Genomic DNA, 11565 nt, shown 5'->3' on the forward strand with positions numbered 1-11565 from the left:
TGATAGGAGCTGGAGATCATTGCTGTCTATCGTAATGCCTCGAGCAGATCCTCTATAGCTCTCAGTCTTCTGGTCCGTTTGAGGGGACCCCGTGGCGGCAGGACGGCTGTCCATCTCACTGCCTGTTATGTTGGATGCTTTTGTCTTGGCTCTGAAAACTGTGGAGAAAGAGTCATGATCAGAAGGAAGTTCTGATTGTGTGTGTGTGTGTGTGTGTGTGTGTGTGTGTGTGTGTGTGTGTGTGTGTGTGTGTGTGTGTGTGTGTGTGTGTGTGTGTGTGTCTGTGTGCCTGTGTGTGTGTGTGTGTGTGTGTGTGTGTGTGTGTGTGTGTGTGTGTGTGTGTCTGTGTGTGTGTGTGTGTGTGTGTGTGTGTGTGTGTGTGTGTGTGTGTGTGTGTGTGTGTGTTTGTGTGTGTGTCTGTGTGTACTCACCTGGAACAGGATGTTCCTCTTCCAGTAGTTCAGACAGTGGCCTGCTTCTATTCGACATTATGGTGTCACTGCTATTCTGGAAACTTCTGTTCCCATCATGCACCACTGGAGACCTAATCCCTGCCCAGTAGATAAAGTAGGACTGTACCACTGTGATACTGGGAACAAAAGGGGTGTTTGATAAGGATCTGGTATGTGATTTACCAAATATCGTTGTATTGTGGCCTAAAATAGATATGCATTATGGTATTTATGTCCAACATGGAATATTATTGTATATTATGGTATGGAATTGTATATTATGGTATTATTAAGGTATACTTTGGTTAGCTCTATTATGGTATGGTTAGGAATGTTGTGGTATATAATGTTTTGATTAAGGTGTGGAGTGAGATGTTATCACTCATTACTCATAATATATTATGGTATATCATGGTATGGTTTATTATTATGGTATACTGGGTAACTTATTGTGTATTATTATGATATATTATGGTATATTATTATGGTATATCCTGATACTGTATATTATGCTATATCATGATAGGTATTTTTTGTTTTTGTTTCCTGTTTATTGCAAACCTGTTTATTTGCACACCTGTTATCTCTGAGTAACAGCTACGTATACTTATACTTATGCACATGGACCAACCATTCCACTTTTTCTATCCTAGGCTAGGTATTGTGGGCTCATGGTTTTGTTTAGGTGGGATATGTATGTATGTGTTGTGTTGTGTTGTGTTGTGTTGTGTTGTGTGTATGTATGCTGGCTGCTGGAACACCTACATTTCTCTGCTGAGATGAATAAAGTATATATTATCTTATCTTGTCATAATGGTTTATATATTATGGTATATCATTGTATATTAAGGTTTATCATGATTGTATATTATTATATTGTGGTATGTAATGGTTTATATATTATAGTATATCATGATATATTATTGTATGTTAAAGGTCCCATGACATGAAAATCTCACTTTATGAGGTTTTCTAACGTAAATATGAGTTCCCCCAGTGGCTAAAACTTGCGTTTGGTGTAAAACGAGCACTAGCTGTTCTGCTGGCCTTTGAAAAAAACTGAGGCTCAAGCGCGCTGATTTGGAATGTCTTTATTTATGTCGTCATAAAGCATCTAAGCTCCTCCCATTACTCTGCCTGGCCCACCCAGAGACGTTGGCCCGCCAATGAGACACGACCGTGCGAGCGCCACGTGTGTGTGTGTGAATACACACACTGTAACGCAAGTGTTTCTTGTCGGTTCTTTGACGTCTCTTGTATTTCCACAACGAGACTGTCGTGGGTGTTATCTGAGCCATGGTTGAGAATTTGGGGGAAAGGAACTTTGGCTTTGACTCGCTAAAGTACATGAACTGCGACATGCCAGCGGTTGCCGCGAGGCACCATCGCCCGGCAGCGGGCAGCCGGCAGCAGGCAGCGGGCGGTTCAGTCTACTTCAGATTGATGTGAAAGTGGAAGAACCAGAGACGTCGCAGAACCCGACAAAGTCGTTTGTGATTCATAATATCGTCTGGAGGCGCACACAGCTTTTGGCCGTGATAATATGTATTATATAATATAGATATCTAGGTATTATATGATATTATTTAGATATAGAGCTCCAGGACTGTAACGCAAGTGTTGTACACTTCCTTGTTATTTGGATAACCGTTCTGCTTTTGGTGTTATGGCGCATTAACACGTCGGACTCTCGTCTCTGGTATTTCTACAACGAGACTCGTAGTGGGGGTTATCTCAGCCAAGGTTGAGAATGAATTGGGGGGAAGGAACTTTGGCTTTGACTCCCTCAAGAACATGAACCACGACATGGAGGAGAAAGGGATTGTTGGTGGCAAATGTCTCCCGGCAACAATCCCTTTCTCCTCATTGTCGCGGTTCTACTTCACATTGATGTGGACGTGGAAGAACCAGGAACGTCTGAGAACCCAACGCGGTCGTTTGAGATTCATAATATCGGCTCACACAGCTTTTGGCCGTCATAATATATATTTTATGATATAGATATCTATGTAGGCTATATGATAACATTTAAATATAGAGCTCCAGGACTCCTGTGTGTTATAGAATATTTACAGAACACGGCTAATGGCTGTGTGCGCCTCGCCATTGCGATACATCCACTGTAAACAGAGCGCATGATACCGTGGCTGCAAGCTGCTCAGGGCCACACCCCCACCCTCCTCCTTAACCCGCCTCGCTCTTCCTCATTTGCATTATAGCTACAGACACCAAAACAGCGCATTTGGGGGAAGCTCAATGTGCGACTGGCTCGGAGTGGCTGTACCTCTGCACCACGGCTGAATTTCGGGAACGTCTTTGAATGCTGTGTTAGTTGCCCACTAATACCTATATTAAAGAATACATAAAATAGCATGTCATGGGACCTTTAACGTTTATCATTATGGTGTATCATGATCTATGATGGTTTGGTATCATGGTATGTTATGGTATATCATGATATATTATGGTTTGGTATTATGGTATGTTATGGTATATCACGATATGTTATGGTTTGTATTATGGTATGTTATGGTATATCATGATATATTATGGTTTGGTATTATGGTATGGTATATATCATGATATATTATGTTTTGGTATTATGGTATGTTATGGTATATCATGATATGTTATGGTTTGGTATTATGGTATGTTATGGTATATCATGATATATGATGGTTTGGTATTATGGTATATCATGATATATTATGGTTTGGTATTATGGTATGTTATGGTATATCATGATATATTATGGTTTGGTATTATGGTATGTTATGGTATATCATGATATATTATGGTTTGGTATTATGGTATGGTATATATCATGATATATTATGGTTTGGTATTATGGTATGTGATGGTATATCATGATATATTATGGTTTATTATTATGGTATGTTATGGTATATCATGATATATGGTTTGGTATTATGGAATGTTATGGTATATCATGATATATTATGGTTTGGTATTATGGTATGTTATGGTATATCATGATATGTTATGGTTTGGTATTATGGTATGTGATGGTATATCATGATATATGATGGTTTGGTATTATGGAATGTTATGGTATATCATGATATATTATGGTTTGGTATTATGTATGTGATGGTATATCATGATATATTATGGTTTGGTATTATGGTATGTTAAGGTATATCATGACATATTATGGTTTGGTATGGTATGTTATGGTATATCATGATATATTATGGTTTGGTATTATGGTATGTTATGGTATATCATGATATATTATGGTTTGGTATTATGGTATGTTATGGTATATCATGATATATTATGGTTTGGTTATGGTATGTTATGGTATATCATGATATATTATGGTTTGGTATTATGGTATGTTATGGTATATCATGATATATCATGGTTTATTATCACGGTATGGTGGGGAGCAGGCTTACTAGAACTGGATGTCGCCCAGGGGGTGGTCTGGAGCTCTCCAAACAAAGGACAGGTTCCTCTTCAGCTGTTTGTCTGAGTGGGTGAGGCTGTCGCCGGGGCTGAAGCACCCCAAGGTGTGCGTCCCAGGGGGGGTGAGGGACCAGGAGCCACTCATTCCTAGCCGGGACCCCCCCTCTGGCCCCCCGGCACCTCGGGCCTGGAGCAGGAAACCCATGAAGTCACGAGAACTTCTGACTGTCACTGGAGAGAGAGAGAGAGAGAGAGAGAGAGAGAGAGAGAGAGAGAGAGAGAGAGAGAGAGAGAGAGAGAGAGAGAGAGAGAGAGAGAGAGAGAGCGTAGAGAGAGAGAAAGGCACAGAGAAACATAGAGAGAGAGAGACACAGGCGGAGAGACATAAACCCTTTGATTTTTAACATCCTCTACTATTTTACAGAGTACATTGTCTAACACAAATCTTCGATAAAACCAAAATAAAGGAAATTGAAAAAAAATAACTTGAACCAATATAGAAACATATGAATGTTCAGTCCTTCAGGCCAGCCCTTCCCCAAACACAAGTTCCTGTTTTGCCACCTCAGCTGCTGTTGAAGGTTTGGAAGTCTTAATTTTTTTTTTTTCTTCTATTCTATCAACATCCTTGACCTTCAACTTCTGATTCAACATCAACCTCAAGGTATCTTTTCACATTTATTTTGCGTCTTACAAAGACGGCCATCTTTGCCAATCACAAAATGTGAAAGTTGACATTTGTGACGGCTAGTTTTCCAATATTTAAAACCCTCAAAAAAATTTCAGCTGCATTGTACAACTGAGAAAACTGTTGCTCTCAGTGGACAGAATTGAAAAAAATGTGACCCACTTGTTTATAAGCAAGATTTTATTCTATGTCTGAAGTGTCAGTTAGATCAGAAACTGCCCTTCAGGGTTCTGGTATTTTCGATCTTGGAACGTGACATTTAATTCATTAACGTATTAAGACTGATGTAATTATGTCTTGTTTAAACCCTTTACATAGAGAGATGACGTTGCCTTACATTTTTAAATCATTAAAACTATATTCTTACTATATTCCTGTGTTCAAAAAAGAGCCAGTACAGACTCAAAATCAATGAAAGGTAAAGACGTAGATTAAATATTAGGTAAATATTAAATAAATTCATAAATAAATAAATATGTCTAGGAAATAACAAATAAATATGCCTGTGAATTAAATCCTTAAATAAATAATGACGCAATAACAAATTGTTTTTCATTTCTATTTTTTTTTCAAAGTACTACTTAAATATATTTCAGATGTCTTTTATTTCTGTGAGAGGGCAACATATGATGACAGGCATTTTAAAACCGTTAAAAAACCTCCTTAAGAACACACTAATTTCCACTCAGTTCATGCTTTCACTGGACCAGAAGTTGTTGGATGAACCATGTGGTTCTCGGCTACATGTGACCAGCAAAGGCCGCAGCATCAATAAGCACTTTGACCTGCACAATACTCCTCGAGATGTGGGTCCGAATGCGCAGCCTTGAGAGACATCCCCCTGGATCCACTGGCCAACTGAGGCAGGGTAGTCCAGTCCACCCTCTCCTTCTTCAAAAGTCCACATGTTATTCAACCTTTGGGAAAAGTCTGGGTTTTGTTCAAATCCAACAGAGGTCAAATGCAATAAGAAACAGTGAGGGGCTCAGTCCAAAATCAACCTAAAATGGAACAAGCCAGGGGTTCAACACCATGTATTTTATGCCTTGTTAAATTTATTCTAATAAACTCCAGACGTTAAGTGGCTCCCCTGCAGGCCAGATGCATGCATGAGTCCACGTCAACCCTGCTCTTTTGAAAGGTATGGGGCTCTGGGTCAGCCAATGGAGTTCATCTTTATCTATCTACTGCATCTGCAAAAATAGCCTGCACCTTGGCCAGTAGGTTAAGTGATCAACACGTGTGAGAGAGTTGTGAAACAACTAGATGAAACCAGATTATTTCAAACCGGGACCTGGTCTTTTTTAACTGTGAATGGATCCATCTGCAATTCCCTGACCCTTCCCTCAACTGTTTTGAATAGGTTGTCCCTTTTTATTTTCAAGAAGTAATCCTTGCTTCCAACGGATCCCCCCAAGACAGCACATCCAACCTTTTCCAAACAAGCCCAACTTTTATCTTTATACATTGCTACAATTTCAACAACTGCAAATGCTTCACTCTTTCTGACCCTTGCAACATCTCTTCAATGGCATCAACACCTTTTGGATTCCTTTCATTATCAGCGTAGCAGAAAAATTAAATTAAAATTGTACCCTTGAATCATAAACCTAAAAAATCGTTCCTCCTTTTGTGAAGCAGGGAATAGAACATCCCTGATGGAATGCATCCAGGCCTCACACACCTCAGTACTTTGAAAGGGGCTCTCAAACCACTGTTGATCTTCAGCAAACCAGTAAACCTGGATCAAATCTATGACACCAAAAGCCTGCTGCGTATACCGAGTGTATGCCTTTATATGGGTATGTGACGCGTCTGTTTGTGTGTGAGTGTGTGTGTGTGTGTGTGTGTGTGTGTGTGTGTGTGTGTGTGTGTGTGGTGTGTGTGTGTGTGTGTGTGTGGTGTGTGTGTGGTGGTGTGTGTGTGTGTGTGTGTGTGTGTGTGTGTGACAGAGAGAGAGAGAGAGAGAACGAAAGCGATAGTTGAAGTTGGTGTTAACCTGTGACTAACCGGCCTGGAACCTTTAACATGAGTACGTTAGAGTAATATAGTACCTGTAACTAGCTTGCCTGGAACTTCTCACATGGGTACATTACAGTGTTTACCCTAGATTTTTTTGTAGAATTGGTGCTGTGAGTTGGTAACCTAGCAACACTAGGTGGGTCTGGCGGTATGCCCCCCCGGAAGAACATCTTGAAGAATAACCCTTTAAATGGTTACTTCTCACGAGGTTTTTAGGGGGAAATGTACAGATTGAGCTTCCAAATATGACAGTACAAACAACAATGTCAAAGTATCTGCTGAGACCAGATCATTGTGCAAATGTGCCTTGAACTTGGCAGAACGTTTTTTTTTGCAGTGGCGCTGACAACCCAGCATTGGCAGTGCGCCGCCACTGAATGCATATAGGGGACACGCTGAGTAATATAGTACCTGTAACTAGCTGGCCTGGCCCCTCTCACATGAGTACGTTATAGTAATAGTAATATAGTACCTGTAACTAGCTGGCCTGTCACCTCTCACATGAGTACGTTATAGTAATAGTAATATAGTACCTGTAACTAGCTGGCCTGGCCCCTCTCACATGAGTACGTTATAGTAATAGTAATATAGTACCTGTAACTAGCTGCTGGCCTGGCACCTCTCACATGAGTACGTTATAGTAATAGTAATATAGTACCTGTAACTAGCTGGCCTGGCCCCTCTCACATTTGTACGTTATAGTATTAGTAATATAGTACCTGTAGCTGGCCTGGCACCTGTTACATGAGTACGTTGTAGTAATAGTAATATAGTACCTGTAACTAGCTGGCCTGGCACCTCTCACATGACTACGTTGTAGTATAGTAGATAGTACCTGTAACTAGCTGGCCTGGCACCTCTCACATGAGTATGTTGTAGTAATAGTAATATAGTACCTGTAACTAGCTGGCCTGGCACCTCTCACATGACTACGTTGTAGTAATAGTAATATAGTACCTGTAACTAGCTGGCCTGGCACCTCTCACATGACTACGTTGTAGTAATAGTAATATAGTACCTGTAACTAGCTGGCCTGGCACCTCTCACATGAGTATGTTGTAGTAATAGTAATATAGTACCTGTAACTAGCTGGCCTGGCACCTGTCACATGAGTATGTTGTAGTAATAGTAATATAGTACCTGTAGTTGGCCTGGCACCTGTCACATGAGTATGTTGTAGTAATAGTAATATAGTACCTGTAGTTGGCCTGGCACCTGTCACATGAGTAGGTTGTAGTAATAGTAATATAGTACCTGTAACTAGCTGGCCTGGCACCTGTCACATGAGTATGTTGTAGTAATAGTAATATATTACCTGTAGTTGGCCTGGCACCTGTCCACATGAGTGGTGTTGTAGTAAGTAGTAATATAGTACCTGTAACTAGCTGGCCTGGCCCCTCTCACATGAGTATGTTGTAGTAATAGGAATATAGTACCTGTAGTTGGCCTGGCACCTGTCACAGTGAGTGTGTTGTAGTAATAGTAATATAGTACCTGTAACTAGCTGGCCTGGCACCTCTCACATGAGTACGTTATAGTAATAGTAATATAGTACCTATAGTACCTGTAACTAGCTGGCCTGGCCCCTCTCACATGAGTACGTTATAGTAATAGTATATAGTACCTGTAACTAGCTGGCCTGGCACCTCTCACATGAGTACGTTGTAGTAATAGTAATATAGTACCTATAGTACCTGTAACTAGCTGGCCTGGGACCTCTCACATGAGTACGTTGTAGTAATAGTAATGTAGTACCTGTAACTAGCTGGCCTGGCCCCTCTCACATGAGTACGTTGTAGTAATAGTAATATAGTAACCTGTAACTAGCTGGCCTGGGACCTCTCACATGAGTACGTTGTAGTAATAGTAATATAGTACCTGTAACTAGCTGGCCTGGGACCTCTCACATGAGTACGTTGTAGTAATAGTAATGTAGTACCTGTAACTAGCTGGCCTGGCCCCTCTCACATGAGTACGTTGTAGTAATAGTAATGTAGTACCTGTAACTAGCTGGCCTGGCCCCTCTCACATGAGTACGTTGTAGTAATAGTAATATAGTACCTGTAACTAGCTGGCCTGGCCCCTCTCACATGAGTACGTTGTAGTAATAGTAATATAGTACCTGTAACTAGCTGGCCTGGCACCTCTCACATGAGTATGTTGTAGTAATAGTAATATAGTACCTGTAACTAGCTGGCCTGGCACCTCTCACATGAGTATGTTGTAGTAATAGTAATATAGTACCTGTAACTAGCTGGCCTGGCACCTGTCACATGAGTATGTTGTAGTAAATAGTAATATAGTACCTGTAGTTGGCCTGGCACCTGTCACATGAGTATGTTGTAGTAATAGTAATATAGTACCTGTAGTTGGCCTGGCACCTGTCACATGAGTAGGTTGTAGTAATAGTAATATAGTACCTGTAACTAGCTGGCCTGGCACCTGTCACATGAGTATGTTGTAGTAATAGTAATATAGTACCTGTAGTTGGCCTGGCACCTGTCACATGAGTGTGTTGTAGTAATAGTAATATAGTACCTGTAACTAGCTGGCCTGGCCCCTCTCACATGAGTATGTTGTAGTAATAGTAATATAGTACCTGTAGTTGGCCTGGCACCTGTCACATGAGTGTGTTGTAGTAATAGTAATATAGTACCTGTAACTAGCTGGCCTGGCACCTCTCACATGAGTACGTTATAGTAATAGTAATATAGTACCTATAGTACCTGTAACTAGCTGGCCTGGCCCCTCTCACATGAGTACGTTATAGTAATAGTAATATAGTACCTGTAACTAGCTGGCCTGGCACCTCTCACATGAGTACGTTGTAGTAATAGTAATATAGTACCTATAGTACCTGTAACTAGCTGGCCTGGGACCTCTCACATGAGTACGTTGTAGTAATAGTAATGTAGTACCTGTAACTAGCTGGCCTGGCCCCTCTCACATGAGTACGTTGTAGTAATAGTAATATAGTACCTGTAACTAGCTGGCCTGGGACCTCTCACATGAGTACGTTGTAGTAATAGTAATATAGTACCTGTAACTAGCTGGCCTGGGACCTCTCACATGAGTACGTTGTAGTAATAGTAATGTAGTACCTGTAACTAGCTGGCCTGGCCCCTCTCACATGAGTACGTTGTAGTAATAGTAATGTAGTACCTGTAACTAGCTGGCCTGGCCCCTCTCACATGAGTACGTTGTAGTAATAGTAATATAGTACCTGTAACTAGCTGGCCTGGCCCCTCTCACATGAGTACGTTGTAGTAATAGTAATATAGTACCTGTAACTAGCTGGCCTGGCACCTCTCACATGAGTATGTTGTAGTAATAGTAATATAGTACCTGTAACTAGCTGGCCTGGCACCTCTCACATGAGTATGTTGTAGTAATAGTAATATAGTACCTGTAACTAGCTGGCCTGGCACCTGTCACATGAGTATGTTGTAGTAATAGTAATATAGTACCTGTAGTTGGCCTGGCACCTGTCACATGAGTATGTTGTAGTAATAGTAATATAGTACCTGTAGTTGGCCTGGCACCTGTCACATGAGTATGTTGTAGTAATAGTAATATAGTACCTGTAACTAGCTGGCCTGGCACCTGTCACATGAGTATGTTGTAGTAATAGTAATATAGTACCTGTAGTTGGCCTGGCACCTGTCACATGAGTGTGTTGTAGTAATAGTAATATAGTACCTGTAACTAGCTGGCCTGGCCCCTCTCACATGAGTATGTTGTAGTAATAGTAATATAGTACCTGTAGTTGGCCTGGCACCTGTCACATGAGTGTGTTGTAGTAATAGTAATATAGTACCTGTAACTAGCTGGCCTGGCACCTCTCACATGAGTACGTTATAGTAATAGTAATATAGTACCTATAGTACCTGTAACTAGCTGGCCTGGCCCCTCTCACATGAGTACGTTATAGTAATAGTAATATAGTACCTGTAACTAGCTGGCCTGGCACCTCTCACATGAGTACGTTGTAGTAATAGTAATATAGTACCTATAGTACCTGTAACTAGCTGGCCTGGGACCTCTCACATGAGTACGTTGTAGTAATAGTAATGTAGTACCTGTAACTAGCTGGCCTGGCCCCTCTCACATGAGTACGTTGTAGTAATAGTAATATAGTACCTGTAACTAGCTGGCCTGGGACCTCTCACATGAGTACGTTGTAGTAATAGTAATATAGTACCTGTAACTAGCTGGCCTGGGACCTCTCACATGAGTACGTTGTAGTAATAGTAATGTAGTACCTGTAACTAGCTGGCCTGGCCCCTCTCACATGAGTACGTTGTAGTAATAGTAATGTAGTACCTGTAACTAGCTGGCCTGGCCCCTCTCACATGAGTACGTTGTAGTAATAGTAATATAGTACCTGTAACTAGCTGGCCTGGCCCCTCTCACATGAGTATGTTATAGTAATAGTAATATAGTACCTGTAACTAGCTGGCCTGGCAGGTAGGAGGAGGCAGACGTCCGCAGGATAACGTGGCTGTGCTGCTGCTCCTGGGGCTGAGCACGGATGTGACCCGGCCTCATTCCCTGGCAGGAGGCGTGGCCTGCACCATGGGAAAATGCGAGGGTGGGCGTGGCCAAACATAAGGCCACCCCCACCCAGATACATGATGGTGCAGGAAGGAAAGGTTTCATCTGGGGAAAACAGAAAAACACCATCTCAGCGTTTGCTTTCAAAATAAGAGTATAAAATAAGTATAGTCTGACTAGTGGTTAGTGGGACTCCCAGCCGAATGGTTCAGGGTACCATTCCCAACGTCTTCAGTAAAGATCTGTGGAAAATATGCCCCACCCTCCCTGCTCCTGAATGAACTTTCTCTGTACTGTCTAACATTAACCTTCTCCTTAGTTGTCCTCTTTGTACCGTCCAACCCCTATCTTTCTCTGTACTGCGTCACCACTACCTCCTTTATAATTACCTGGCTCTGGACTGTCTAACCCCTCTAC

Source organism: Gadus chalcogrammus, chromosome 17 (assembly GCF_026213295.1).
Source record: "Gadus chalcogrammus isolate NIFS_2021 chromosome 17, NIFS_Gcha_1.0, whole genome shotgun sequence".
Classification (NCBI taxonomy): domain Eukaryota; kingdom Metazoa; phylum Chordata; class Actinopteri; order Gadiformes; family Gadidae; genus Gadus; species Gadus chalcogrammus.